Below are 5,824 nucleotides of genomic sequence, written 5' to 3'. Positions count from 1 at the left end.
CTGCTCCTGAACCCAGGGCTCTGTGAACTTCCCTCTGACTCTTTAAAAAAAAAAAAAAAAAAAAGCCCCATCAGGAAACGCATGCCCAGCTCAGACTCCTCGCACAATAAAAACAACACCAGGACTGATCCCCACACTCCTCCAACTTTGCTCCCAAAGGCTGCTTCCTGTCTTCTAATCAGCTTCGCTCTGCTCCTGAACCCAGGGCTCTGTGAACTTCCCTCGGGCTCAAACCTGGGCCCTCATCTCTTTTTCTGCCCTCTGGCTATTTTTAAAAAGATGTTCTCACATTCCTAGGGGATGTCCGCCTCCAAAACTTTGAAGACTATCCCCAACTGTCCTGTTTCCGGTCCAGCCTTCTCTTCTGAGATGCCGGCCTGTCCCCTAACGGCAGGCTTGATGTCCCCTTCAGACTAACTGGACTCAGGGACCTGCACCCAGCTGGTGCGCCAGGGGAAAGGTAGAGGCATCCTGGGGATTTCTCCTGGAGTCTGGCGCATAAATTCCCCCACAGCACATCCAGCTGGGCCTGCATCTCCCAACCCGCAGAGGAACGCTTGTAGTAAAACACAGCAGAACAGACGGCTGCTTTATGGGCCAGAAGAAAACGATTTCCCACCTGAGGCCACTAAAGAATCTAGGGCTCAATTCTCTACTTTCCCTTAGAGAAGGCTTTCCTCCCATCTCAAGTGATCTCATGGGGCCATTAGTACAGACAGAGCAGAGCAATCCCAGGGCCAGGTGGGCTGTTTTTAAAAGAATGTTCTCACCATCTCACCTTGGAATGAAGGGTTCGGCCCAGAGCTACCACCTGCATCCTCCAGATCCCATCAAGCCCAGATTTCAGTCCCACCCTTCCACCCCACAGCTAGCTTTCTAGGACCTGCAGTTCAATCAAAAGTAGCTCTCACCCTGGAGGTGGAGGTTGCAGTGCACTGAGATCGCACCACTGCATTCCAGCCTGAGTGACAGAGCAAGACTCCATCTCAAAAAAAAAAAAAAAAAAAGTAATTATCTAAGAACTGCCCCTGCACACTGCCATGTTAAGAGTCAATATCAAATGGCTGAAATGAAAAACACAGATAAAATCAAAGTGTTGGCAAGAACATGGAATAAATGGAAAGTGTGTGCCCTGTTGGTGGGAGTGCTTCTTCATCAGTTTGGGCTGCTATAACAAATTACCATAGACTGGGTGGCTTAAACAACTAACATTTATTTCCGATAGTTCTAGAGGCTGGGAAGTTCAAAATCAAGGTGCTGGCAGATCTGGTGTGTGGTAAAGGCCATCTTCCTGATTTTCTGGTGACCATCTTCTCGTGGTACCTTTACATGTCAGAGAGCAGAGAGAAAGGAAGCAAGTTCTCTTGTGTCTCTTCTTATAAGGGCACTAATCCCATCATGAGGGCCCCATCCTCAAGACCTCATTACCTTCCAAAGGACACATCTCCAAATACCATCACATAGAGGGTGAGGGTTTCCACATGTGAATTTTGGCTATAGTCTCAGATACTCAGGAGGCTAAGGCAAGAGGATCATTTGAGCCCAAGTGTTCAAGTCCAACCTCGGCAACATAGTAGACCTTGTCTCTTAAAAAAAAAAAAAAAAGGCCGGGCGCGGTGGCTCAAGCCTGTAATCCCAGCACGTTGGGAGGCCGAGACGGGCGGATCACGAGGTCAGGAGATCGAGACCATCCTGGCTAACACGGTGAAACCCCGTCTCTACTAAAAATACAAAAACCATCCGGGCGAGGTGGCGGTCACCTGTAGTCCCAGCTACTCGGGAGGCTGAGGCAGGAGAATGGCGTAAACCCGGGAGGCGGAGTTTGCAGTGAGCTGAGATCCAGCCACTGCACTCCAGCCCAGGCGACAGAGCAAGAGTCTGTCTAAAAAAAAAAAAAAAAGCACTGCATAATATTCCATTGGATGACTATTTCCCAGTTTGTTCAACTATCCCCCATTGATAGACATCCAGTTCTTCACCACTACAAACATATGAATTGAAACATAAACACTTAGTCCACAGCATGTTTATAATTTGCATATTAGAGTGCAAAGTGGTACAACCATTTGGAGGACTGTTTGGCAAGATGTATCTGCTAAAGTTGAACATGCGTGATGAGCCCCATGATCCAGGAACTCCACTTTTCAGTATATACTCAACAGAAATGCCTACATCTATTTAACAAAAGATGCATATGGGTATGTTCATAAAGCAGGTTTCATAATAGCCCCAAGCGGAAATAACCCAAACATTCAGCAACAGTAGATAGATAAGTGGTGGCACATTCACACAATGGAATACTAAACAGCAATGAACATGAATGAACTACAACCACATGCCACCACATGGGTGAATCCTGCAAACAGGATGCTAAGTGAAAGATGCCTGGCATAATTTCATCAACACAAAATTCAAAAGAAGGCAAATCTAATTTATGGAAGCAAAAGTTCGACAAGTGGTCAGACTTCAAGGTGGGGAGGGGGATAGTAACTAGAAAAGGATGTGAGGAAGCTCCTGGGGTTTTGGTGATGTTCTGCTTCTTGATCCATGTGCTGGCTACATTGGTGAGCTCCCTTTGAGAACATCTGTCTCTCCATATACATGTCTGTGTATATGTTATACTTCAGAATAAAAGTATCTATCTGAAGAGTGTGTCTGTATTTATGAAACTCCTTATAGTGTCTTTGACTACTTAGGCTCACAATAAACAAAGCACCATTTTTCAGATTTTTTTCATCCAAATATATCAAGATTTACATTGTGTACAGATGCTTATTATGGCATTGTTTGTAATGGCAAAATAATAACAAAGCAAAAATGGAAGAAACCTCTATGGTCCTTAATAGGATACTGGTAGTTATATCATGGTATACAGCCATGCAAAGGAATACTATGCAGCCATTAAAAAGAATGAATGAATGAGGCCCATCTATGCGTGCAGACATAGAAGAATGTGAACACTTATTAGGTGGAAGTAGTAGGCTTCAGAACAGTAGGTACAGTATTATGTTCTTTACTTTAAAAAGATATAGATACATGCATGCATGCTTATATGTGTACAGGAAATTACTAAGAGGTTACCTAAGATACTGAAACAGAAGTTACCTCTGGAGAATGGAAAAGAAGCATTGGTAAGGCTGGGAAATTTTTATTTTCTTTCTTGTACCATTGTACATTATTTGGATATTTTTAAGCAAGCAAATACTACTCCTTAAAAGTAAATTCTCTGGCCAAATTCAGTGGCTCACACTCAGCATTTTGGGAGGCCAAGATGGGAGGATTGCTTGAGGCCAGGAGTTTGAGACCATCCTGGGTGGCATAGGGGGACTCTGTCTCTACAGAAAAAAATAATAATAAAATTAAATAAAACTTAAAAATGAATTTTTAAATGTATTCATTTCCTATTGTTGCTGTAACAAATTAGCCACAAACTGAGTAAATTTAAACAACATGAACTTATTATCTTTCAATTTTGGAGGTCAAGAAGGCTGCATTCCTTCAGGAAGCTCTGGGAGAGAATCTGTTCCCTTCTTTGTTCAGCTGCTAGAGGCTGCTTACATTCGTTGGCCTGCAGCCACTTCCCTCAACTTCAAAACCAGCAGCAGAGCATCTTCTCTCCTCTCTGACCTCTACTTCTGGCCTTATATCTTCTTTAACTCTGATTCTTCTGCTTTTCTCTCATAAGGACCCTTGTGATTGCACTGAGCCCACCCAAATAATGCACAATAATCTCCCCATCTCAAAATCCTTAACTTAATCACACCTGCAAAGTCTGCTCACCATGCGAGATAACATACTCATAGGTTCGGGGAATTAGGACATGGACATCTTTGGTGAGCCCATTGTTCGACCTACCACAAATGTATATCAAAGCAATTTAGGCACACATTTAAAAAAATCAAATGTGCAAAAGGGCTTATCATAAGAAGCAGTGGTCTCGGAGGTACCACTTTTAATTCCTTAAATGTTTCTGGTTTTAGTTCCTTTGATGGATAGCTCAAGATCTCAAATAATGTTCCTACATTATTTTTTAAATTTACCAATTTTCTAAAACTTTGCTGAGTACATGAGGACTTAGCTTGTCACCCCATTTTCCTTTCCTCTCTCAAAATACTATGCAACATAATATTTTTTGTTTCTCTATTGGTATGTTTGTAATTTTAGATAATACATTCACACATATTTTGTGCTCTATCAACTGTACCTATGTGACTTCCCTTTACTCACTGTGTGACCTTGGTGGGTCTCTCTGAGCCCAAGTTTCCACACCTAAAAAAGTCATAAATGTGCAGTAGTCTTACTAGCTGGCTGTCCACCGAACCATTTCTCTTTCCACCTGGACACATAGTTGAACTACATTTCCCAGCACCTCTTGCAATTAATTGTGGCCCATGTGACTGAGTTCTGACAAATCCGTAAACACCACCTGTATGATCCCCCGCTATCTCTCTCTGTCTCTCTGTCTCTCTCTCTCTCTGTCTCTCTCTCTCCCCATCAGCCAGCTGCACGTTGATATGTTGATACCCAAGGTGACTTGCGATAAATGTGTTGAAGATGGCAGAGCCTCCAGCAGCAGTCTAGGTCCCTGAATGATTGTATGGAGCAGAGCTTCTCCCATCCCCAACTCTGGCATTTGGGCTTTACAAAAGCAGCAATAAACCTGTCACAGTCACTGAGATTTGGGGATTTAAACATTAAAGAGGAGCTAGTGTTAGTTTTAATTGGTACAGAAAGTATAGCAACCCATGAGACTGTTGAATTACTTAAATGTATGTAAGTATATTAAGGTTTGTAAGTTACTTAATCTACAGTAAATGCTCAACAAATGGAAACTATTATTATTAGTAACACACTCCTTGGATATCAGGGTTCTCCCCTGCTTCCCCTCCCAGAGCCTTTCTAGTTTGCCCTGTTCAGTTAACTCTTCCTTTCCCTAAGCAAGAAAATATGTGCCTATCGAACACCATAAATAACCAAACAATCTCTCCTTGTTCAGAACTCAGCTCCACAGTTCAACTGGCAACTGATCATGTGGTATTTTCGACTGCTATTTAAATATTTTGCTATCTAATTTCTCCTGGTTTTATGTCTAACATCCCTAAGTAGATTATAATTGCCTTGAGGGCAGGAAACAGATATTACATGTCTCTGTATCACCCACGGCTCAATGCAGTACTGAGTCGGACACTTAATATGTATCTGGTGATTTGATTTGAAGTCTTTTGTCACTTAACCTAGTGCTCCAATCTTTTCCCAAGTTATGGGCTGCCCTAGGCTTTTATCATATAGCTCTTTCAATTTATAGCCGGCTGTTAATTATCTCCAGATCCTTGCTGCTGCGCTCCTGTGCATGCTCAGCTGTCCCCACCTTTCACTTTAATTTCTCCTGTTCAGATCCCAGAGCCGCCCGCAAAGGATATCTTGCCCTGTTCTCACTGATGATGGTTCTAAGCTGTCCACTGGGGCTTTGAAAGGTACTTGGGAGGTAAAGGAGCCACGAAATGTTAATCCAGGAGGGTGGAAACCCAGGGCAGCAGGAAGTAAGAGAGGACCTTGAGGGCCTCCATTTTGCAGGGTGCTCAAGGGCCAAAGGGAAGGGAGGCCCTGGCAGGTTGAGGTGACCTTTACTGTAGTTAACACTTCGGTGAGTTTCCTTAAAAACTTCCCATTTCCGAAGAGTCTGGACATGGTTGAGGTCTTGCAGAGAGCAAGTAGAGAGTGGGGTGGTTTCAACTGAAATAGTCCCTGTCAATCTAACAGTCCAATATTTGTAATTACTTCTCGCTTTGGATTCAGTTGTGGTACCCCCAAGAAAGATATGGTG

The sequence above is a fragment of the Colobus angolensis genome, unplaced genomic scaffold, assembly GCF_000951035.1.
Source record: "Colobus angolensis palliatus isolate OR3802 unplaced genomic scaffold, Cang.pa_1.0 Scaffold8, whole genome shotgun sequence".
NCBI lineage: Eukaryota > Metazoa > Chordata > Mammalia > Primates > Cercopithecidae > Colobus > Colobus angolensis.
This window is presented reverse-complemented; position numbering follows the sequence as displayed.